This window comes from Vulpes lagopus, chromosome 18 (assembly GCF_018345385.1).
Source record: "Vulpes lagopus strain Blue_001 chromosome 18, ASM1834538v1, whole genome shotgun sequence".
Classification (NCBI taxonomy): domain Eukaryota; kingdom Metazoa; phylum Chordata; class Mammalia; order Carnivora; family Canidae; genus Vulpes; species Vulpes lagopus.
In genome coordinates, this window is record NC_054841.1 from 19,030,301 (window position 1) to 19,056,189 (window position 25,889).

At 51.3% G+C, this 25,889-nt stretch overlaps 1 long non-coding RNA gene across 2 annotated transcripts in view; it reads left to right on the forward strand.

Moving 5' to 3' along the window:
* LOC121477714 overlaps positions 1–25,889 on the forward strand; it is a 111,285-nt gene that overhangs the window by 7,886 nt on the left and 77,510 nt on the right. Inside the window, exon 1 of one of the 2 annotated variants that reach the window (XR_005984343.1) lies at positions 16,574–16,619. The exons of the other annotated variant lie outside the window; for it this stretch is intronic. This is a non-coding gene — a long non-coding RNA (uncharacterized LOC121477714). Of the gene's footprint in view, positions 1–16,573; positions 16,620–25,889 lie in introns of those variants that run through there. 2 annotated transcript variants of the gene reach the window in all.

The following is a 25,889-nucleotide window of genomic DNA, read 5'->3' on the forward strand; positions in this document are numbered from 1 at the left end:
GCTTTCAAATTAATTTTTCTGAGATACTGGCCACTAGTCCTGCTCAGAAACCATCTATGGCTCCCCATCACATCCAGGGCCCATTCCAAATTCTTTGACCTGGCCTCCAGGGTCCTGTACCATAAGCTCTTGCCCCTCCATTCTTCATGTCCTGTGCTCTGGCCACACCAACTCTAGAACCTACCTTGGGATCTCCACCTTGGCCTGAGCAGTTGCCCCATGTAGTTCTCTGCCACCCATAGTCCCCTCCTCTCCACCTCATCTCTTTCTCAATCACTTCTAGGCCATGGATGCCAAAAGGAAGACACTGTCTTCTTTCTGAAATCCTCACTGGAGCTGGAGTGGGGGCCTAGAAGAAGTCCAGGTGGCAGAGCTAGGTGGATCTGGGTGTAGACCCAGCCCCTCCTCTTCCTGACTGTGGTCACTTAGGACATTCACCTCACCTCTCTGCTAAATGGGGAGTCTGTTGCCCTCTTCTTCTGGCTGCAGGAGGGATGTGTGGGGATGCAGCCTGTCAGTGATGCCTGATGGCTGGTGGAGTGCAGTGAGTGCTGGCTGCTGTGATTATGGTGGGCATGGCTAGTCGCTGTCACCCCAGGAAGATGTAAGCTCAAGAGAGGGCTGCAAAGGAGGTGGGACTTCAGGAAATGCTCCCAGAAGCGACTTGGAAGGATAGACTTAGCCGCAAGCCCAGACTCCCGCATTGCAGCTGGGAGACTGTCAGGCAGGTCTAACCAGTTCCTCTGGCCAGGATCTCTGGCTGAATTCACATGAAATTGATTGGCAGGGAAGGCCCTGGAAGGCGGTGTGCAAACCCCAGCCGGAGCTCCTGGGAAGTGGGATTTACAGCTGTGAACATACTGTGGGAAAGAAGCTGGAGTTTCAGCCCTGAGTGCGAATATTCTCACCCCCACCGGTTCGTTCCAGATGCTCAGAACCCAGGGAGCTTTGACTGACAAGGGCTTGCCAGCATTTTCTGGCATGGTTGCAATGCAAACTTGCTGCCCACCTAGGGAACCACTTTTTGGAGAGAACATCTTGAGTCTTTAGGCCTAGAGCTTGGGTCCCTAACTTGGTGACAACACAGTTGGGCTTTTTGAATTTGTGTTTCCACAAGCCTGTGCGGAGTGTGTCCTGGTGCACATGTGTGTACAGTCACAGGCCACAGTCAGGCCGCCTCGGTGTGCCAGCTGCCCTTCTGCACTCCTCGGCCCTGCAGTACTGGAGAGCTTGCTTCTTCTACCTCAAGGTTTCAGATTTTATATCAGCGGAACGGAACTATAATCATGTCAGAGTTAAATCTCTCTTGTGCCTGTGGTGTGCCTGGCTCAGTTTCCTGATGCATAGTAGGTGCTTGATAAATAGTGATGGCTTTTTTTTTCATTGTACTTTAAATCTAATTAGTACTATTGTAGGTAGGTGTGCAGACTCTGAAACCAGAATGCCAGATCCAGCACGCTCTAGCTGTGTAATTTGGGACAAGTTACTTAACTGCTCCATGTCTTGGTTTCTTCATCTGTAAAATGGGATGATGATACGTGTACATGCCTCACAGGGTGTGTCATAGAGCGCCTAGAACCGTGCCTGGTAGATAGGTAGTGCTGTGTGTGTTACCTCATGACCACTACGACGACCACCACCACCACCACCACCATCATCATCATTATCATCTTCTCTGTTGTGATCATTGCCTTATGGGCCCTTGTTGATACCCACTTGCTCCTCCAGAGGTGAATTTGCTAATCAGGAGACTTCTAAGTCAGTCTATGTCAGACCTTCGAGAGAGGCTTGATGAAGTCTCCAGGCATCATCCAGGGTAGCACATGGCCTGAATTCGAGTGCTGCCCCACTGCTGCTTCCCCCTCCCACCCCTTGGCCCTTCTCTTCACAAAGCACTGTCACCTATGGCCTGTTCCTTTCAAGGCACGCTGGGTGGTAGGTGAGCAACTGGCCCTCCACCTCACAGTTTGCCTCCTGAGATGATGATTGGCTCCTTCCTGGCCAGGATGGATGCAAGAGCCTGGCTGGCCCAGGTTCCTGGGCTCTGAACAGCTGATTGCTGTTCACTTTTGCCTTCTTGTAAAGGTTCTCCTATCTCAGCCTCAGGGGGACTGGGGCCAGCCTTCTACCTCTGACCCAGGCAGGGGATTCTCACTGGGGCTGGGGAGGGTCCTCACCCTGTCACATGGGCAAGGCCCAACTTCTGCAGGCTGACATTTCTGGTCTGAAGCTCTGACTCCGCCATCTGGGTGAAGAGGTAACTAACTGGGGATCAGGTGATCTTTCTGAGCCCCACTTCCCTCGTTTGCAGCATGGGTGCAATTATATTGATCTGGCAAGGGCAATAAAGAGCAATGAGGAGGGAATGAGGAAATGCATGTAAACTGGTAAGTGCAGCAACCCACACAGGTCAGGTGCTGTCAGCAAATACAGCCTGGATCTACCTGCCTCTCCAGCACCCTCCAGGCCTTGGAGGGTCCCAGGGGGACAGGAGATGGACAGAGGCTTGAAGAAGTTAGAGGGGCTCAGACTTGCTCCCCAGCTGGGCCTTCTGATTTCCTTGGTGGAGAGGAAGAGGATGAGCAGGGCCTGTCTCTTCTGTAGAGTCGCTGCTCATACTGTGTGTGTGTGTGTGTGTGTGTGTGTGTGTGTGTAAGCTTGCTGCCTCTCTCTACCTACTGGAAACAGGTTAGAGAGTCAGAAGTCAGGGCCCCTCACCCTGCCCTTCCCGATGCCCCCATGAACAGGAATACGGGCCACCGCCCAGTGGCTGAGAGTCGAACGTGTGTGTAAATTAATGAAAACGTGCTCATCTTCAGGTGCAAATCGTTCATTCATTCAACAAACACTCGATAAGTGCTGTGTGCTCCACATTTCTGCATCCCCGACCTCACTCCCATGCACTCCCGCCATACCTACGAGTGACTGGGAGGCTGTGCTGCCCTGTGGCAGCTCAGAAAGAGACTGAGGGGGTATGCCCAGGGCCTCCTACTAAGTGGCTGAACTAGGATTTGAGGCTGGCCTGCCCCCAAGGCTTTGGCTCCTTGCTTCAAGGGCTCTGCCTTCTGGTGGTCTAGCATCCTGAGAAGGCTATCAGCGCCTTATGGGAACTTGTGGTGCAGGGTAGGAAGGAGCCAGATGACACCGATTGGGAGACGGGGGAGGGCAAGACCTGGTGGGGCAGTCTGAGCAAGCTTAGGAGAGGGAGGAGGCAGCATTTAGGTTGGTCATGCACCAGGGCAGACAGAGCTGGAGGAAGGGGCCTTGGGGGCAGGGGGTAATTAGCCTGGGTGAAATCTCGAAGATGACAGTGAAGGAAGTTTCCAGAATAGCAAATGGATTAGCAAGATGTCTTATTTGGCTTCAGACTGAGGCACAGGATGGTGGCTATGACTGGAAAGAGGAGGCTACACAAAGGTGTTGAGGGGCTTGAAGGCATTGATGAGGAATTTGAGCCTTAGCCTGGCGTCACGTTGCCGCTGGGCCAGGCACCCCCATCAATAGCTCCTCGACACTGGCCAGCCCGTGGACACGGCTGCTTGAGCCGGGAGTGGACACCTGACCCAAGTGGGGCCAACAAGCATTTACTTCCTGGGAAATTAGAATTTGGTTACTGGGCTGCTGATCAGAGTGTGGTGGAGCTCGAGTGAGAGGACGGGGAGCTGGGGCAGCATCGCCTGGGTCTTGAGCGTGAGGAGCCAGAGACAGGCTCTCTTCTGAGAGCAGGGGGTGAAGCAGACATGCAGGGAATGCTGAAAAGGTTTCAGATGGCTTCCTGGGGCTGGGTGCAATAGGGTGAGCCAAACCGTATGACAAATCCGTAAAAACAAAGGGAGGCAGAGAGTAAAAGCAGGGTAGAAGGGTGAGAGTGAACAGAAGTGACATTGTGGATCCCATAGGATATAAAGTCATGTGGGATGGGCCCCTGAAGTGACTCCGGGCATCCTGGTGGCCAGTGGGAAGAGGGAAAAAAGATCACCTTTGGGACCTAGGAAACACAAACAGACCCCCTGCTCAGGAGAAATATAGGCATTGCTGGTTCTGGGGCTGGAGGGAAATTTCTCTGGGGGACTGCCATGTGCCCGGAGAGATTTCGGTCAGGGAGGGGGTGAGTGCAGGCAGGATCCTGCTTTGGGCTTCAGAGACTCGATTCTGCTGCCAACTTCATGGTGACCCTAGGTGGTTGCTTAGCCTGCCTGAGACTTAGTTTCTTCTACTACAACACGAGACACGTGTTGTTTAATGATAGTTGAGTAGCTTCGGGTGGCAACAGAGCAACAAAGTGAACATTGCCCGTGTGCAATGTTCTAGCTGCAGGGTCCCGTGTGACCACACAGGTCACATGCCCATGAAGCTGGTCTCGATTCTGTGACAGCAAGGGCATTGAGGGTATAGTTGACTGCTGCTTCCTCCTGAGCCTTAACACAGTGCCTGGTCCGTATTAGCATCTCACTGAAACATCCAGTGAATGAATCGGTGAAAGCAGATGCACGAGTAGAAGTTACAAAGCCTCTCTGAGCTCCCATCTTCAAAGTGGGAATATCTTGCTTTCCTCGCAGGCAGGCAGTGGAGACTCTCAGTTTTAGGGTCATGGGATCATGTGGCCACAGGTCCTGGAACCAGACAGATGCAGGTGGTCAGAGGACAGAGGCCAGCTCTGTGTGGGGCCAGGGCAGCCCGGCCTGATAAGGCCAATGGACTCTGCTCTCTCCAGGCAGCCAGCCCATTTCTGGTGACGTACTCTTACTGGCTGGACGCCAGGGCCTGGGGAGAGGCTAGGATTTCTCTTCTTTAGAAACCCTATTTATTGGGTATCTACCACATATCAGGTACTGCACGGGATATTTTTTTCACGCATGATCTTTTACCCTCATTTGGCAGATGGAGAAATCAAAGTTCAGAGAGTAAAAATGGCATGCCCAAGGCTGCTACTCGGTTGGCAAGAGGCAGAGTCAGCCACGGATGCCAGATCTGTCATCTCTTAGACCAGTGCCCGCGGAGAACGAAAAGGATGCATCACAAGGTTGGGGGAGGGGAGGGTGTTGCTTGCAGAACCCTGCATGAGTGTGTGTGTGAGTGTGCGCTTGTTTGAGTGTACAGGCCTTGGGCAACATTTGTGTCTTGGCTCCAGACTCTGCTGACCTTCTCCGCGGCCTGCCCACACCTGAGGTCAGCACAGATTCCTGACCAGCCTTGGCTGGTGTCAGTCACTACCAGGTGTACCCAGCAGTGTTAGAATCACGGATTTTCCTGGTGTACCATCTCTCTACAAATATTTGATTATATATTTACTTCTGTGTCTTTATTTTTTATGATTAGAGAAATATTGGTTTTTAAGCTTAAAACTGTACTAAGACTTTTGGGATATCTGTATAAGCTTGTTTTAAAAGATTGAGAAAAGGCAAAATGTAAACAGAAAAAATAAAGGGACAGAGGACCTGGTGTCCTTCGCTCTGACTACCAAACGTACCTCTCCCCCCCGAGACACAGACACACACAAAGACACACAGACACAGACATACACATGCAGAGACACACACAGATATACATGCAGATACACACAGACACACACAGATACACACACAGACACACACACACCCCTTTCACATATTCCAGGGGCCAAAAGCTGACTGTCCACTTTGAGAGCTGGGACTTGAATGTTTTTACGTGGAGGTCCCCCTGTACCACGTGACCTGGTCTAACTACCCCCACCCCCGCCGGAGTCTCATATCTGCCCACTTCTGCCCTTGTGACTTGAAAGCATTTGCTTTCTGAAACTTGGCAAGATGCTTTTTTAAAAAACAAAAATGGGTCCAACCTATACCCAGGGTTATGAAACTCCTTTTTTCCTTTTGCTTAACAGTATGTTTTGGACATCTTGTCTGTACAAAGTCTGACCTCACCCTTTTTAACAGTTGCATGGTGTTCCAAAGAGCTGCAGCTTGAAACATTGTTCTTTATCAAAAGACAGCCATGGAAGGTCTCTGGAACAGAATGTGTTAAACAGCAAACTTCAAAGAAAAGTGGTGCTTGGGGCATCTCACGGTGGTCAGGCTCCCAGAAGCCAGGGGGTCTGTGGGTGTGTGACTTTGGCCTTCTGACTTGGTGGGAGGCCGTGGGCCCGTGGGAAAGAGCATGGGGCTCAGTTCTCCAACTGCTTTTGTAAATATGAGCCCGACCTTCTTGTCCCAAGGATATAAGATGCCAACTGAGCCTTTGCTGTATGCCTAACACTGTCCTGAGAGCTTCATGTGCCATAGTGCACAGTCCTCAGAATGCTTTAGATGAGAAAATTTGAGGTTCAGACAGGAAGTGTTGTCCTGATGGACACACAGCAGGGCAGGGGCAGAGCCTCATCTATACCTTGCTGTCCTTTCAGATCTGAGAGGAGTTGCCCAAACCTGGCCAGATGTGGGATCTGAGAACCTTAGCTGGGAAGCTCTTGAACATGAGAGCAGCAGCTTGCCCATTGCCAGCCTGCCTACCTCCAGCCTCTTATAGTACCCAGGGCTCTAGGAGCCAAGCGGAAGACAGAAGACAGACACTTAATGGTGTGATTCAGTTGCAACACAGAGCCTTCTCCTGTTTATAGGGGGCAGAATGATCCCTACCAGGTTTGTGTCCAAATCCCCGGAACCTGCGAATATGTTATCTTACTATGGAAGAAAGGACTTTGCAGATATGATTAGGGTTAATGACCTTGAGGTGGGGAGATTGCCTTGCATTACCTGGGTGGGGCAAAAGTCATCATAGCGCTTCTTAAAGGTGAAGAACCTTTCTTGGCCCCGGAGCAGAGGGAGATTTGAGGAGGGAAGCAGGCTTGGGAAGAGGAGGAAGGGGGTGTGAACCAGGGAGTGCAGGCAGCCTCTACAAACTGGAAAAGCAAAGGAGGTAGATTCTCTCCTAGAACTTCCTGCAGGCACCTTGACTTTAGTGTCAAACTTCCAATCTATAGAGCTGTGATTAAAACTGTAATATTCACTCGCCATTCATCCAGGAAGATCCATTTATTCATCCAGAGTCCTTCTTTGGTCATATCATACGCACACATACACACACACTCCCACCCCCCACCCCCCACCCCCCACACATACATACACAGTACTACTCGAGTTAAGTGCTGATGGGTCAGGCATGGCTGTAAGTAATCATCATAGTAATGATCATACTATTACTACTAATACTACCAATACTGATACAGCAAACACTTAAATCACACCCACCATGTGTACTTTGCTAAGTGCTTTACATTTATGAATTCCTTCCGTTTTCATGACAGGTCTAGGAGGCAGGTAGGTTATGCTTCATTTGTCCATTTTACAGGTGGGGAAGCCAAGTCACAGAGAGGTTCAATAACTTGCCCAGGGTCACACAGCTAAGAAGGGATGGAGCTGGGATTTGAACCCAAGCTATCTGGCTTACATTTATAGGCACACACTTACACACACACACACACACACACACACACACATCCCCTTGCATTCACACTCAGAATCACACACTCACTTCACACTTCTCTGGCCAGTCTCCTTCCTTCCCCCTCTCCTATCACTGGCCAGGGAGCATGAAGCAGAGAAAACAGAGTCTGGAAATTCCCTCCCAAAGGGATTTTCGTGGATTGTTTTCAGGTCCAAGCTTCAAACAATGTTATTGATAAGAAAAAAACTTGCTAATTCTGCCCCCACCCCCCTGGATTTTGCATCTCCTTTATGAAACTTCACTCATTTCAACCAGATGATTGGTTCAATGTGTAATTAAATGTGAGTCAATGTGTCTGGCTTGGCAGACTTCTGTAGACCTGTTGAGTCCCCGGAGAGAGCTCTCAGAAGCTGCATCCGTGGTTGGTGTTCCTGGACGGTGGGGTCTGGAAACACAGACCCTGCTTCCATGGTGTCCATCCTCCTCTCTACCTCCCACCCCCACCCCAGGCCACAGAGCGGGGCTGGCTGAACAAGCCAGTGGACTGAAGAGTTAATTAGTGTTTTCAGGCAGCCAGCAGCTGGGGGGTCACCCCTCCACCTCCTTACCTGCCTCTGGGGCAGGGCTGGTCCCCTGGAACCTGTCGGGCTGGTTTGGAGGTTGTTATTACCAGGACTCCCTGGGAAGGGATGGAGAGCTGGAAGGGGGAGGGGAGGGTGGACAGGAAGGAGGGATGGGGAGCAGCGGGCTGGAGAGGAGGAGTGTGGGAAGGGAGCACTGATGACAAGAAGGGGGCTGGGAATGAGGAGGGTAGGGACAAGGAGGAGGAGGGGGAGGGCCGGGCTCACTCCTGACCTGGCCTGATTTCCCCACTTCCCATCCTCTCCCAACTCCAATCCCAGGAGAAGGACGAAATCTGCTTCCCTGGCTCAGCACAGGGCCTGCTATATAATGAGGGGGGCAAACCACTTTGAGAAGCCCCAAATCCCAGGGAGCCCACCTGGTGGGGGTTTGAGGCCTGCTCTGCGGCCTGGGGCTCCCCACTCAACCCAGTGAGCAATGTCTGGAGCTCTGAGCCTGGTGGGCCTTGGGAGAGGGGGCCAGAGCGGCATGGGGTCCACGCGTGGGGACCCTGAACAATGATGGGGTTGTTACACAGCCTGGGTACTGGGTAATTAGGTTAAATGCAGTCGCCTTTCTTCTTGCCTCCAGTCATTTTGGGCCTAATTAACAAAATCATTAAAGCCCAAGTTATTTTTTCACTGTTTCTCCAAGTCCAGTCCCATTACCAACCCCCTACCACCTTCTTCTGACGCATTTCCTTCTGTCTCCTCCCTCCCTTCCCCCTCCCTTCCTTCTCTCCTTCCTTCCTTCCTTCCTTCCTTCCTTCCTTCCTTCCTTCCTTCCTTCCTTCCTTTCCTCCTTCCTTCTTTCTCTCTTCCCTCTTTCCAACAATTTCCTCCTTCCAACAAGCACCACAACACCACCAGCCCTGTGTTTTAGGCTGGGGTCCAGAGAAGACTCAGATCCTCCCAGAGCTCACAGACCAGGGACTCCCGGAAGGCATCACAGAAGAGGTGATGTTTGCGCTGAGGTTTGAAGGGTACGCAGATGGGGGTAGGTAGTGGTGAACATCCCCTGAATTCCCACTCTGCCTGTCACTCTATGTCTTCTTTCTCAGTGAATTCTCATGACAAGGGTATGAGGTAGGGCTTGTGGCTCCAAGTTTACTGTTAAGGACATCAATGCTCAGAAAAGGTAAGGTGACACAGGGTCACCTTGTCCAAGGTCACACGATGGGACCCAAGGGCCAAGGTGGCGGTCAGAATCAGGCCAGTCTGTCACAATGCTGTGTTCAATTGCTAGAGAACCTCCTCTATCTGCTCCAGGTTGAGAAATGACAGGGGGGTTAGAAAGATCACCGATGGCTCTGAACGATGGCTCTGACCGGTGGGAGAGAGCCCGAGTCATGGCGAGGCAGGGGGCAGCAGTGGGAGCCCTTACAGGATGTGGACAGCCAGGGTCAGACAGCCATGAGAGTCAGGCTCGGGACTGGGGAATAAGGAGACATAGAGGAATCTACCTGGGACAGCAGCCAGGGCCTGGTGCTTGGAGAACTCAGGGCTCCAGAGCCAGCTTGGCAGGTTTGAACCCTGACCAGGCAACTTACTGCTGTGTGACCCTGAGCAAGTCCCCAGACCCGTTGGACTCCATCATGTGGCAATGATACCACCTACTTCGTGGAGTTGTTCAGGGCATTAAATAAATATAGTGTTTAGCACAGAGCCTGGCACAAATTAAATAGAAAATTATTCACATTTTTTTTCAGAAAGCTGAGGACGGCTGGGCTGGGGGATTGTCAGGGAGCTCCAGGAAGGATGGTTTCAGTTTCCAGAAGAGACATGTAGAGGCCGAAGGAGGCTGGGGGTGGTGGTGAGAGTGGGCGGGGCAGGCCCTGGAACCCCCTCCTCAGGGTGCGGACTGTTCCTGCCCAGGAGCTCCAGAGCGATGGGGGTGGGGCTGGGGAGGGAAGACAGATCAGAGATGCCAAAGGTCACCATGGGGCCCCAGCTCCTCCCAGGGAGACAGATCCAGGAAGCCAGGCGAGGGCGAGGGCAGAGGGCAGCTCAGCATCTCTCCACCTGCCTGCTGGGGGAAGGGCGGGGCTGGGGCCTGGGGCAGCCTGGATTTTCCTGTTGTTTCTCTCTGTGCACAAAATCCGCCTGGTCCAAGTCCCCTGCATGATTGAGCTTTTCCCTCTTGACAGTCCACCTGGAGGTGAGAATGTTTCAAGGTCTGGAAGATGTCCTGCAGGCTCTGGCACGTGCTGTGAGACTATTCTCCTGACCTTCTGCTTGGCTTCCAGGTCTACACCCTAGGAAGTGTCTTTGCTTAGTTTGCAAGGGGACCAACTGCTTTCTTAGGTATAGAGATCACATGCCTGAGGCATCTTTGCCCAGGATTTATGCCCCATCCCTCAGGCACAGCAGCTAGTGTGTGCCTGGGGCCCCCGTGATGCTTTTGGGAGTCCCGTGGATATATTTTTATTTCTTTAAATTCAGGGGACTATTTTTTTTTTTTAAGATTTAAAAAATTATTTCTTTATTCATGAGAGACAGAGAGAAAGAGAGGCAGAGGCACAGGCAGAGGGAGAAGCAGGCTCCATGCAGGGAGCCTGCATTTCTTTAAATTCAGATGAAAAAAAGATGAATATAATTCAGCCTGGATTACATTTTTCTTCATACCAACACAGTTCTAATATATTGTTATGGAAGTGGGAGTCCATTAAAGCAAAAGTTCTTAGGTCACATGAAAGTCATGATGTAGCCTCGTCTTGGCACTTCCTCCTCCTATAGGACAAAGTCCTAGGGGACAAAGAGTTAGGTTCTCTGGATTCACACTGCACTGGGTTTAAGCCCTGATTCTAGCACTTGCCAGCTTTGGGACCCCAGCTAAGCCACTTAGCTTCACTGAGCCTCAGTTTCCTCTTTTGTAAAGTGACATAATGAATGGATGAGGGGCCTTTAGCTAGGTTACCTCTGAGCACATAAAAGCATCCAACTTATCAAAGCTATCAAAAAAAAAAAAAGCCATTAGCCTGGTATTCAAAACCATTCTTTGTTTTTTTATTTTTAAGTATTTTATTTACTTAGTCATGAGAGACACAGAGAGAGGCAGAGACATAGGCGGAGGGAGAAGCAAGCTTCCGACGGGGAGCCTGATGTGGGACTCCATCCCAACACCCTGGGATTATGACCTGAGCTAAAGGCAGTGTTTCAACTGCTGAGCCACCCAGGTACCCTTCAGAACCATTCTTTTAATAGATTTTTACTGAGTACCTGCTATGGATTAGGCTCTGGCCTGGTCCCTAATTATTTGGCTGCTGCATGTTCCTCAGCCTCTGCAGGCCCTGGTCCCTACCCCATTCACATCTGTACCCCCATCATCCCACTCCCCATTCTTGGATTACAGAGACCCTTATGGTTCTTGCCTAAGTCTCTTTTCCTTCCATCACTCCCAACTCCCTGTTTGCTACTGGATCCTTGGAATGGTCTTCCTGGTCTGGCCAGGCAGCCCAGATCTGGACCCAGTGGAGGTCAGCTATCTTCTCCTGGATTTCTGCTCACTGCAGAGGAGCTGCCCCAAGCTTAGTCCTGCCCTCTCCCCACTCCTGCTCTCCCCTCCCACCACCCCTTGTGCCCCCTGGGTCCCACTTGGACCCAAGACCCTCTGCCCACCCTTCTCCACAGAGCCACATACAAATTCAGCCCTGGAGTTGTCTGTTCACTTTTCTCCAACAATCTGCAGAAATGGAGGTCAGGCAACCTCCCATTTGAAATGTTGACAAGCTCAGCTTCCTAATAAAATAAAAGCCTGTTTTCTATCTTATTGCTGCCAAAGACATCATGAATGATTGATTGATTGATTTAAAGAAATTAAAACATGTCACATATTTTATAAGCAACTACCCACCCAAGCTGGAGTTTGGGTACCTGACATAAAGATTCCAGCTTTAGATGTGGAAATAAATATTTTTCAATATCGAAATCAATATAAAATATGAAAAGCTGAATAGTGAGCAAAAATAATTTCCTTTTCTCTTGGATGACACTAAAAATTTCTGGAGCCCTAGGTTTTCCACGGTTGGGATCTGTGGCTTAAATTAGGGGAAAAACAGATAAACTAAGAAAAAAATAATAACCATTGGCACAAAGACACTAGGTCAATGAGTTGAAAAAACTCTTCCCTCATTCCCTTCTGCTCTCAAGCCCCCAGAACCTTCTGGACCCCGGCTCATTGCTCGAGCCTTGTCTTTTCAGGGCTCCCTTCACACCTCTCCACCCAATGAACCCCATAGTCTGCACCCCCAAGATACGCCTCCCACTTCCACCTGTGTGGTTCCTTCTGCCTATGGTTCTCGCTCTCTCTGCTCCTCTTGGATGTAAGTCCCAGGAGGGCAGAAATCTTATATCCTTTATTGATGGATCCCAAACTCCCAGAAGGGTGCCAGGCATGCAATAGGTGCCTATTAAATATCTGGGGAATGCATGGTCAGCCTAGAAAACTCCTATCTATGCTTCAGAACATTAGTCAAATGTTCTTATTTTCGGTGTCGTCATCCCTGACCCCTTGGGAGCTGTGCTCCCATGCTGCTTTGCAACACCTTCTCTTAGAGCAGTTTGCATGTGGACATGTCAAGGAGCTCCTGGGTCTCTGCAGGAGGCAGAGCTGCATTCTAGGCTTGCCTTTGACCCTTCATTCACCCACTCACTCGCTCACTCAACAAAGATTTACTGGGCATCTGCCTCTCGTGTACCAATCGCTAGGAATTAAATGGTGAGCAAAGTCAGTCTGGCGCCTGCTTCTTGTAGAACTTCCTATAGGCACGTCCATTAGCCCGTCCTCAGCTATGACATGGGTACTATCCCCTTCCTCAGCAGGTTGTTGTGCAGATTCAATTAGAAGTCACAGCTTGGCTGTTGCTGCCTGGCAGGGGCTTGTAGATTTTGCCCAGGCCCCAGCTCCCTCACTGGACTCTGAGCTCCTTCTTGGGGTAGGGGAGGTTCCCATTCCCTCTCTCTTCCCCTGGGCACAGAAGAGGTGACAATAAACTGAGGATGATTGTGTTGCTCTTTATGCCTGTCTCTGGGGCTCTCTCTGACACACACCGACTCACATCCGTGCATACACGCAGTCAGACCTGGCCTGACCTGACCACACAGGCTCTTCCAAGCCTCAGGACCATCTTCCACCTCTGAGTGGGCTGGTGCTAGGGACAAGAAAGAGTGTCAGAAGTCCAGGATTCCCAGATCTGGAATCCAGATCCCAGGGCAGGGATGCCCTGGGGCAGGGTGTGCCCAATCTCTGACCCGAGGCAGCTGTGGCCCAAGATATGGTACACTTTCACCCAATTTCTCAGAATCCCCGGGGACAGCCCATCCCACCCCCACTCCTGCGCCTGTGTGTGGCCATTCACACACCAATGCCTGACATGTGGCCAGAGGGCCATGCACCCGCCCCCTTGAGCAAATAGCAGTGCATGTGAACAGCGTTTGGCTTCAAGTCTGGATGTGGCCAGCTGGTCACTCAGGACTCCTGCCCCATTCTGCGGGGGTGGAGGGGCAGACGGAGTGCCTGGACACATGGGTTCTTGCCTCAACCCCAAGTATAAGCCAGATCTGGTACATATCCCTTCTTGTCTCTAGGCCTCAGTTTTTCGATCTGTACCAGGGTCTGACTGGTTGGTAGGAGGAACAAGATTCCAAGCTTTGTTCTACCAAATTTTTCTACCAAATTCTTGGGTTGGGTGGAGAAGAATATGTGGACATTTCAGGTTTAGGTTCTGTACATATTTCTTATGCACCTGCTGTGTACCAGCCTTAGTCATTTCTGGAGTCACCCCCAAACTCATTTTGTCTTGAGTTCCAATCTGACCAACATGCTGTCTTCCTCATGTCCTTCCAGGACTTCTCACACTCTTAAGGACCTCTCAGGTTATGGTGCCTCTCACCCCAAAGAAGTAGAGTCTGACATGTTGGCAGGGAGTGAGAACTCCTGCTCCAAAATGGAGCAGGAGAGTCTGATTTCTTAAGGGTGGCTTAGGACTATAAGAATATTTAAATAAAGTGGAAGTTTTATGGCATATGACACAACCTAGGAAATCAGATGATGTCACTTCAGCAATATTCTATTGACCAAAGTGGTCACAGGTCCCTGTTTCAAGGGGAGGTAGCACAGACTCTACATTTCATTGAGAGTAGTGTCAGAGAACTTATGGCCATGTTTGAAAACCACAATACCATGGCAGACTTGGGGGTTGGGCCCATGAGCAGATGGTGAGGTAGATGACCTGGTATGTCTCCCACGCAACTTTGCATCAGAGAAACACTTTGAAATCTGTCAGGCAGAGGAGGAAAGGGGCTTGAACCTGCACAGGCCTGAGTTCAAATCCTGCTGTTGTCACTTAACTTTCCTGAGTTTCCATTTTCCCAGCTGAAAGCCAGAAGTAAGTACTGTCACTTCTTCAGGCTGGTGCTGCTGTGAGAATTTAGTGAGCTGATGGAGGGGGCTCTAGTGTATGGTCTGCGGTCAACAGCAACTGCTCTTTGGTTTCGTGGATGCTTTTGTACGTAAATGACAGTGAGAATAATACCATACAAGCTTCCCCTCATCCATGAGTAGGAGTGAATTCAACGTATGTTCTTGGGCCAATCGCTCCGCAAGGATCTGGAGATACAGAGATGAACACAACAGAGCTGTCAGGCCTTGGGACATCCATACCCAGGGATGGGGGAGATGGAGGGATGGGGTGTGTATGTGGGACCTTCCACAGCATGGTGCTCTGTGGGCCCTGGGTCTTGGCGGAGGTCTCCTTTGGTCCTGTCTTAGTTCACATATTGCTCACCGATTCAGTTACATCTAAGAGCCTCCTGAAGTCTTTGAGAATGACCAGAGAGGAAAAAGCCCGTTTGATAAGAACTCCTGTGAATAAGGCACAGTTAGGGCTCTCAGCTGGCTTCTCATGTCCCTACCACCCCTCCAGTACTGTGCTCAGTGTTGTTCATGAAGCATGTGACCAACAGCTTTATGAGGCACGTCTCTGTATTACTCCACTTTATAGACAGACACTGAGACTCACAGAAGCCACATGGTGGTTTGTCCAGGGCCACATGGCATCAGAGCTGCCAAAATGCGAATAAAACTCCTGACTATGTGGATGGAAACAAAGTGTCCTGAGCATGGCAGAGATACATGGTGTTCTGTGCACATTAGAAGCTCCCCCCCACATCTCCCGCCACCAGGGGTGATTCTCACTGAATTCCACTGGGATCCATCCAGGGGAGGGAGGGGGAAAGACTTCAGAGCCATGGGGGTGGGCACTCTTCTCGCTATGGGAAACAGAGGCCTATGAGGCAGATTACTCCCTCAAGTCTCCAGGGGACTCTTGTGGGCCAAAGAGCTCCATGCTCACTGAGAGGCAGAACTTGGCCAGATATTAGCCATTTAGAGCTGTCTGACAACCAGCACAGTTTGCCTGTGGAGTAGTGAGTGTCCTGTCACTGGGGGTGTTCAAACTGCATGAAGCTGACAGTGCTGCTGAGGGTTGGGTGTGTGTGTGCTGCCTCTAGCCTTGCTTAGCATTGAGCAGGTGCTCACAGCAGGGGGCCTCCAGGGTTCAGGATCCTGGTTCTCTTGGTTGCTCAGTAGGAATCACTGTTTGGACCAGGCAGCCCCTCACAAACTAAGGAGGCAGGAATTATTTTCACGATGACCAGGCATCTTACATGCGTTATATCATTTGAACCTTGTCTCAATGCTAATCATTATGCAGATCTTCGCGGATTATTACGGTTGAGGAAAGTGAAGCACAGAGGGGTTGGTTAAGCAACTGGCCCAAGGCCACGTAGTCGTTGGCAGAGCTGGGATTTGAACCCAGGCCCCTAGCTCTGCTCACTATTGTCCTTGCTTAAGGACCCAACAGGGGCAGGACTGCCCCTTGGAATCTCTGGCCAATGCTGATAATAAGGCAAGTTGTTCTATCGATAGGACCCCTGAAGCACCGCCGGGCTGTGGGACCCTCAGCAGGACGCGGTTCTGACCCGCCCAGTGTGCCTGCATGCCAGGTTCTGTGCTGAGCCCCAACAGGGCATCAGGGAAGAGGCAAGTGCAGGGCAGGGTGGGTGGAGGGTCTGGGATGGGGGAGGGCCCCAAACAAGGAAAAATGGGACTGGCTGGAGGTCACCTGGTGGACACCCGGCTCCCTCCCCCAGGGGAGGCAGCTCAGCCAGGACTGCCCCAGGGAACCCTCTGCCCCCTGTAGGGGTGAGTTCCCCTTTCCCAGCGGCTGCCTTCATTCCCAGTCTCGCCTCCCACATCCCCGATTAGGTCATGGGACAGAACGGGGGACTCTGTGAGCCCAGAAGAGGGGCAGCTCACCTGGCTGGGCTGGGACTGAGGTCCAGAAAAGAGCCCCGAAGGAAGAGAAATGTAAACTGAGGCATCAAGGGTGAGTGGGAGGGAGCCAGCTAAGGAGGGTAAGCAGAGAAGGGAGGGTTAAGTGTTCCAGGCAGAGGCACTGGCATCTGGGGAGGTTCAGGGCCAGTGGGTGGTGTGACAGGAAAGGGGGGTGGCCGGGGAGCTGAGAGAGGTGAGGCGGATCCCAGACCACACAGAGACTTGGAGGCCACAGGGAGCAATCTGTATGTTGTCCCTGGGGACCCGCTGAGGGCTGGTTGGCAGGGGGCGTGTGTGCAGCCGGGGCCAGTTAGAGAGGGCCTGGGAGCTGGGGAGGGTGTGTGGAGGCCTGGCATCAGGGGGGCCGGCTGGACTGCTCCCCTAGCACCCCCCTCGGGTGTGTGTGTATGTGTGTGTGTGTGGGGGCATTGAAAAGATTCCTGGGTCCCTTTCAAGGAACTTCCTCTTGCCGCCTGGTCCCCCATCTCCAGGAGCCCATAAAGCCAGTACTGTGGGTAATTACAGGCTGCAAGAGGCCCGGGGCAGGGAGGCTGGGGACGTGAGGGGGGCGGGTGGGGTGCCAGCCAACAGGAGCCGTCACGCCGGCCTGGCTGCCCAGGAGAGAGGGTGCAGACACTGAGGCCCCCGTAAAGTTACTCCAGGGCAGGCCGTTTTTACAGGCATTCTGGGTGGGGGCATGACATCACTGGGAGCCAATTGGGCCCCCCCAGCCCTTCTTTCTTCTCTGGGGCCTATCTCTGTGGTTGCCGATGTACATTCTTGGGAACGTGGTTGCCTTCCTCTGGAATGCTTGGACCCAGTGGGTTTTGCAGCCACTGGCTGTGCCGGTCCTCTTTCAAGCAAAACCAGCCAACCCCTGTGTCCTACTTCCAAGTCCTCCCTTGGCCGACTGAATGGGCCGCCTTGAGTTCCCTTCAGGCTGCTACTTCCAACTTCTTTTAAAGAATCAGTTTCCTTTGAGAAAAGTCATCAACATGGATGGAGAAACAAGGCAATAAAAAACAGAGACAATGGAACAGAGGGATCTGGGTGTGAGTCAGTCCCAGCTCTACTCCTTACCACCCGTGTTGTTCTTGGTTAGGTCTCCACGGCATCATCGGAGCCTCAGTCGTCCCCGCTGTAAAATGGGGATAATACCATCCGCCCAGCAGGGTGGTTCTGGATGGGTATTAAGTATTCAACGATCTCTCCCCAGTGTTTTCCACAAATCCATTCTTTCTCACAACTCTTGATTCAAAGATTTTAAAAGCCTTCCCAGGTCTGCCTATTTCCCACATGATATTTATGGGGCAGATGATCTTAAGGAAGACGGAAGTGGGGCCCAGACAGGCAGAGGGTCTTGTGAAAGCCATGCCGTCTAATTAAGCCCTGTTTGTGGTTCTTTTGTGAAGCGTGATTATTTGTTAGCTCCGGTTAAAAGAAACTATAAAACCAATATACGACCCAACTGAAAATTTAGGGAACGAGGGGAAAAAAAATCCTTCCCATCAGGCTACCAGCCTAGCATTGCAAGTGCAGTGACTTTTATGTTAACCCAGAGCATGTACTGCTGGTCTTGATAATAAACTGGAGACGTGAATGTGGCTTTCTCACTCACAGTCTAAAAGCACCTTTGCCTGCCGCTCCAGCCTTACGGATTATCCTATTAATGGATCCCTATTATTTCATGAAATTGGTGTTCAATTTTACTTTCAATTTTTCCCTCTTCTAAATAACGCTTTAATGAACAGGTTTCTTTTTTCCACAGAGTGTTTCTCTTTATTGGTCTCATTTCCTTAGGATAAATTCCCAGAAGTGGAATCAGTGGGTCTCAGGGTAGGAACATTTTTGTGGTTTGTGATACATATTTTCCAATTTACTTTCCATAAAGCCTGTTCTAATTTACTTTGCCTCCAGCGAAGTTTGCCTGTTTAGCAATTTCAGGGCAACCTCACCAGCATTAGGTATTACTGTTTATAATTTTGTTTGCCATAGGATAGACTGTGATTCCTTTTTTATTTTAATTCCTGTTTCTTTGTGGGTGAGAGATATGCATGTATGTATTATATGTACTGATGGATTTGCATTCCCTTTTAAACATTATCTGATATTTTTGGTGTGTTCGAATAAGATGAGTCTCTTGCTACAAAATGCAAGACTATCATTCCTATGTGCCCGTGAAAGGCGAGTATATTGTCTTCCGTGTCTGGCACTAAGAGTTGTAATAAACTGGGGCTGTCGCCAAAGTTGAAATAAACAAATGGTTACAGCAGACAATAGAAGCGCAAACCTGACCCTGATTAATGAAGTTGCTAATGTGGCTTCCTGGGGTGGATGTCAGCCAAGGGCTTCCCCTGTGACTCGCATTAGGTCCTGGTGACAGTAAGTGGGGGGGTGATAGGATGCTTGCGGGGCTAGGGAGGGGGGTGGGATTTGGAGCAGGTGGGTGGGGTTTGCTTTCTACAGAAAAGGGCTGATTTGGCAGGACCTCACCGGGAGAGGAGTTTGCATGGGGTGCACGAGCAGACACGAAGGGGGAGGACGTGGGGCAGGGTCCTATGGTGCTTAGATTGGCCATCCCAGACCGAGTCCTGTAACCCAGCCCAGAACTGAGCATCCCGGCTGGGCCCGACAGAGAGACTTGAACAGCCAGACCCGGGTTTACCGTGGACTGAGGGGCATTCAGGAACCCAGGCAACATGGCCTGCCCCCTTTGCTTCCCAGCTGGGTCTGGCCCTCCCCGGCTCATGTCCTCCTTGTCCTTTAGTGGGCTCTCCTTTTGGACAGCTTATCCTCCTCTTGGTTCAAACAAAAGCTTATCAGATTGCTGTCCTCAGAGGGCCTGTGCACTCGATGCGTCCACCCCGCTTGTGTGGCCCCAGACTTGCTCACTCTCTAACTAGGGAATAAGTGCCTTGCTCACACTCATGCCCGCTCATCCTTGCAGTACCAATGCTAGCTCCCCTTCCTCCAGGAAGCCTGCTTGACCTCCCAGGTAGATAATGACTCCCTCCTTTGTCCTCCTTTGTGGAAACTTTTATTGCTGTTCTTGTCACACCAGACCTAGGATCGCCTGGTCACAGGTTGGCCTTCCTTCCTAAGGGCTGCCGGAAACTACGTCCAGGTCTGGGCCTCCTTCACCCATCCCCAGCACCTGCCAGGACACGTCACAGGCACTCAACGGACATTTGTGCAAAAGTGAATGACCAGCACTCTGCCGTTTATGAGACCTTCCCCCCACATGTTATCCCGATTGGTAGAAACATTGTAAAGGCAGCAGGGCTGAGTGTCGGTATGGGCATTTCACAGAAGGCAATAACAAATAAGCCAGCAGCGTCTCAATGTGCCAAGACAGTGCTCAGCATTTTACAAGTAGTCTCTCCTCTTGGGAGGAGGCTGGGGCTTGCTGAGGTCAGTAACTTGCTAAGGTCACTAAACATAGGGACAGAGCTGGAATCTGAATCCAGGTCCACTTGTCCCTGAAGCTTCCACACTGCTAGGCGGCACCTCCAAATGGCATCATCTTCCCTGTCTCCATGTCTGGACCTTGAATTCTGAAGGGAGGGAACAGTGTCTTATTTACCCCTGCACCTCCGGTGTCTAGCACAGGGTTGGGCACAGGTAGGGGTCAATAAATGCTGATGAACTGGATGGATGGAAGGATGGATGGATGGATGGTTGGATGTCTTCCCCAGCTCTGTTGCAAGCAGGGAGTCTCTGCTTTTGTGCAGTACGGACGGGAGATGGGAGTTGGGTTTAACTTGGGGCTGATCCCGCACCTGAGTGATTCTGGTCATAAAACACAAGGGTGTGTCCTCACAGGGACACAGTGAGCAGCGTGCCTGCCAATACATCGGATACGTCTTGCCAAACACCAAAGGGAAAATGCAATGTCCTAGGAGATCAAATAGCTGCCTCCCTCCCACGCCAGATGAGCAGGATCATTTTGCTCCATCTACATATGTGGTCCTCCCCTGGCGATGGCCTTGGGAGATAACGTATCCCATATATGTCCCAGAGTGTGGGGAACAGCTAGCATGAGTGTGATGGGTGCTGCAGGGGTGGGGAGGGCCCCCCTCCCTTTCCAGCCAGCAGACACACTGGAGGGAAAAGCAGGGGTCCCATCCTGGGCCTGCAATATCAGGCGGGGCCTGCTGGGGTCAGAGTTAGCCTCTGCCCAGCACTGGCAGGGCCTGAGTACCTGGCCAGTGGACCCTAGCCCACGGAGATTTGAGCTGGAATTAGTTGTTCTATTCGAAACGCTGCTTGAGGCCCACTGGCTGGACATGCAGCTTAGTTCCCAATCTGTAGCTGATTGTCCAAGAACAAAGCACAGGGCCCCCATTTTCACATGTATCCTGCCAGGGCACTCAGCTTCACCAGTGTGACCTCCTTTGGGTTCTGAGCTGGACAATAATAGATATGAGAATAGCTAAAATTTATTGAGCATTGGCTTTCTGTTAAATGTGAATCTCATCCAGGCTGTTGATATTTCAAAGTACTTAAGGGCTTGGATGTTGGGGTTAGCAACACTCGGATTCAGCTTCTGACACCTTCTGCTAATAGCTGTGTGACTCTGGGCAGGTCACGTCACCTGTCTGAGCTCAGTCTCCTCAGCTGGTGAGCCACAGTCTCTGAACCTCAGAGGTGGCTGGGGGTGAGGGATGGGGGTTAATGGAGACCCCATGTACATGGGCTTTTGCATCCTGCCCAGCATGCTGCTGGAGAGACAGGAGTTCAAGAGGTGAGGGATGCAGAGTGAGGAGGCTGAAGGGCCATGGGGAAGGGGGATTAACCAGTCACATCCCCACTCTATGCAGCCAAGGGTTCATTCTTGGGCTCTGCTCAGGGTTACGGGGCAAGGACAAGACCCTTCTCTGGCAGGACAGTGACCAAACCCACCTGCTCTCCGTCCTGCCTGGCTAGTACAGGAGACAAGTGCCAGGATTCTCTGAGCAAGAGGGAGGGCCAGGGCCTGGGAGAGGGGGCAGTCAGAGGAAGAGATCTGGGGCTGGGGCAGGGAGAAGAGAAAGGAGGCCCCCTCCCATTCTGCACCCTGCAGCCTGACTTCCCAGGGCTCTAGACTGGAGGCAGTGGGCAGCTCTGCTCTGCGTACTTCCGTCTGGACTCAGCTCTCTTGTCCGGTCACAGCCAGGCTCTCTCCTGTCCTCTGTGCTGCTTCCCCAAACTGGGTCAGGAGCCACAAAGTGGTGACAGTGACTCTTTTCCCCAACTGTATTCTGAGGACCATGGGTGTCTCTGGTTTTCTCATCTGATGTCCTAGGAAATTTTATTTTTGACAAAAATGTTTGATGAATGAATGAATGATATGTGAGAATGCTTATGGTTGCCTAGGGAAGTAGAGATTGTTTGAAATAGGCTTATTCCACAACACCCGGGCAGGGCATGTCATCACACTGGGTAATGTGTATGTGTGTGTGTGTGTGTGTGTGTGTGTGTGTGTTTACACGTGGGTGTGAAAGGTGGAGGGAAATAGGTGGACACACCCCTAGAGCCACTCGCTGCCCCCAGACCTGAGGCTTCCCAGGCAGGATCTGTCTCCACTCACCCACTCGGCTGCTGGGGGTGGGGGTAGGGAGTGGGGGCCGAGTGCCAGTCGGGGGCTCTTGTTTTCCTGGGAGGGGCACCAGCCCTCACTGGGGGATTTGTACCAGCAGCTAAGCAGATAATTGCTTGTCAGATTGATTGAAGGCTTTTCAAAATGTCTTTTCCTTGAAATGTCCTCCCATCCCCCCAATGAGCAGATTATTTGAGTTGGAACGTTTCCCCCTCAGCTTTTTCCCTCCTTTCTCAAAGTAGTAATTACTGCCCAAGTAGCCCTCCATGGCGTTTCCTGTCATCTGGAGGCTGAAGCCAGCGGCTGTTTCCTCTGCTGGGTGAACAAGCCAATTAGGGGAACACCCTACCCCCAGCCTCAGCCCTGGCGGCTCCCGGTGGCCTGGATGGGCCACGAAGGCCTGGCTGTCCCCTGTGGGGATGGCGGATGGGAAGGAACTGGCTTCACTGACCAACTGAGGTGGCCCCCCTACCCTCTTCCAAATCCCAGAGCTTTCCTTATGCTTTGTGTCCTGTTCCTTTGTGTGTGTGCATGTGGGCCCACATGCTCATGCACGTGTGCACACAAGGACACGCTCCTGCATATATGTATACCTGCGTGTGTACATGTCAACTGTGCATGGGCTCTTTGGTCCCAGTAAAAACCCCAAATCACTTGCAGTGATTTTCCCTGAGTTGCTCAGCTTGTCTGCCAAGTGTCTTCCCTTTTTAAGTGGAATGATGTCTGGCAAGACGGATAGAAAGGCAAAAAATGCAAGTAGAGTGAAATGCTGATTGCTGAATTTAGGTGGTGGGCTTATGAGTGTTCGTTCATGGCACGATTCTTTCAATGTTTCCATATTTCCAAATATTTCCAATGTGTTCACAATAAAAACGTGGGTAAAAAGTTTGCAAGGTTGCTCCACCCACCTCGCCCACACTCAGGATTTGTAATGGCCAATAGCCTTGCACTTTGCTTTCACGTTGGTCCTCTTCCTCCTCTTTCTTCCCATCTTTTCCTCCTCTCCCTAAGACTGGCCTCTCAGATGCAGCAGGCCAAACTGAGCAGGACAGGACGCAGTTCAAGATGAGATTAATAGCCGAGGCTCATGAGTCAAGATCGGTTGGGTCTATTTTAAGCTCTGCTGCTCTGTGACCTTGGGCAAATGACCTAACGACTGTGTGCCTCACTTTAGCCATCTGTAAAATGGGGCTAATAACAGAAAGGTTGCAGTGAGCACTGAACAAAAACGCATGTAAGATGCTTAGCTCTAAGGCCTGACCACGATCTGTGCTTAACAAATGTTTGGTAAACAAATAATAAAAAGAGATGTTGTAGGGAGGTACATAGCATAGCAAATCATGGGTGGGGGGGAACATGCCAAAGCGATGAGTGTAGGGGACCCTAATGGGTTCAGTGTGGCTGGATTATAACATGGATGAGCGGAGTGTGGAAGGACAGTGGTGGAGGGAGGCTGGAGTGGAGGAGGTGTTGGGAACACTTTGCTTTGATGACAAGAGTGGGGACCTGGGGATCAGATAGCTTGGTTCAAATCCCATCCCTGCCACTTACTAACTGTATAACTGGACAAATGACTCACATCTCCATGCCTTACTTTCTCTATCAGTTAAACATGAGGACCATGGCTCTTCTCACCTTAGGGGGCTGGATTCACTGAGTAACTGCAGAGAACGTAGACCAGTGCCTGGCTGCCTGGCCCATGGGAACGTGTGATAGAAGTGTTTGCTATGATTATCATCCTTAGACATGTGGGCACAGACCCCACACAGTTGTGTGCCTGTGGCTGTCTCAATGTGCTGGGTACCCATGTGTGCAGGTGCATCTTCAGCCATGTGATGCATATGTGTCCATATGTAGGTGTGTGATGGGCACAGGGCACAGGGAGTCCATGGGGCAGCAGAACCATGGGAGATGGCGCATCCATCCTGGGCAGAGTCTCAGGGGTCCCTGGCAACAGTGGAAAGTATGATTTATCGACAAGAGTCACTGTCACTTCCCTACTTGAATGCCTCCTGTGGCCATTCATTCATTCAGCCGACAGACGTTTCTAGAGCACCCATTATGCACCAGATGCTCTGCACTTGTTGGCTTTGCCTAGATTGCTCTTCCACATATATTCTTTTTGGACTTTTAGACTCAAGTCCAATGTCACTGCCTCTGTGAAGGCTTCCTGTCTACAGCAGACCATGTTGGTGGGTTCCCTTGCTACCTAGCTCTTGATCTTGCAGGGGAGACCAGTGACTCTTGTCTATTCATCATTGAATTCCTAGCACTGGGCATAGCTTCAACACATGTGTTTTGAGTGAATGAATGGATGAATGAATGAATGGTTTAGTGTGAAGACATCACAGGGGGTCCAAATCCTGCTGACTAGTTCAACAAAGAAGCTGGGAGTTGGTTCACCAACTTCTTAGTCACTGCAGTCTGTGCCACCGGCTCCCCACCAGGAAGGTGGCAGAGGCTGGGGGTGGGTTGCTCAGGAACAGTCTCAGGAGCAGCGGGCGTCGGCTGTGCGGAGCATGGCATGGTGGTGGGCGGGGCGGAGGGGTGGTGGTGAGTTCCTCAAGGCTGCTGGATGTGTTGGGAAAAGCAGGGCAGGAAAGTTGTCAGCGTCCTTCAGATAACGGGGGACATTTCGACCTTGGGCTCGGCCCAAGGTCCTTCCCTGGAGGCCCTGGTGGCCCTGGCGCTCTAGGCCCTGACACCCAGGGGAGGCCAAGGAAGGCGCCTTGGCTGCAGCAGCATGGATACTGAGCCGCCCTTTATCTCCTTGCACCACATGCCTGCTAGCAGTGGTGGGTACAGAGTGCACTGGGGGTTCACAGGAAGCCAGAGGAGTTTCCGCCCCTCTGGGGGTCAGAGGTGGCTGGAATTTGGCAGCCAGGGAAACGGAGAACTTCCTGTGGCCCTCTTCAGAGCTGAGATTGGCAGCAGGAACCAAAGAGAACTGGCAGCCCAGAGATGCCAAAGCTGTGATTTTCATGGCCAGTTCCTCCTGCAAGACACATGGTGGGGCTGGATCTCACAGTATATGGGAGTATAGTATGTGTATATGTGTGCGCGCGCACGCACGTGCATGCTATAGTGTATGCATATGTGCACGTGCACAAGCATGTATATGGTACACACGCACACACACATGTAGAGTGTGTGCACACATGCGTGTAGTGTGCCATGCACACACATATATGTGTATGTGCATGCACGGCTCTGAGTCAAGAATTTAGGGTCTGTGTGTCGCTAGATACACCTGTGTTTGTGTCCAGTTTGGATGTGAGTGCTCTTGGCATACACGTGAAGCAGGAATTTATACATGTGTGCTTATATATATGTCTTTTTTGGCTAATAAATATGATACTTGACACTCAAATATATGAGCACTAATACTCTCTATGAAATAAGATTCCCAGTCGCACTCAGCCTGGGTTATTAATCAGAGGTGGGCAGTTGGAAGGAGTGGCAGCAGGGTTGTCTTTATGGGTGAGGGGCAAGCAGAGCTTCTCGTCTGCTAGGGAGAGGCTTGGGTGTGGCAGCTAACTGGGCACCCCCGGCAGTCCAGCCCCATCTGGTGCCAGGAAGCAGGTGATCTCAGGCAGGATGAGGAGCAGCATCAATGATGGGGCCCAGGCCTCTGGGTTGGACATGGAAGTCCCTGCCTTGAATAACCACAGATGTGCACTCTAAACTCAGGGCCGTGGGAATAGAGATAAGGCCTCTTGGGGAGGAGGAGTTTGAGTAGAATCTTCGCCTTCGTGGCATCTAAGAAAGTTTGTTATTCATAGTTATTAAGTATTTGTGTGATATCTGTTTTCTAATACTAAACCCAGAGTTGGTGAAGTATGGTCTGTGGGTCAAATACGGCCCACTGTCAATTTCTGTAAATAAAGTTTTATTGGAACAACACCACATCCACTTGTTTATATGCTCTCCGTGGCTG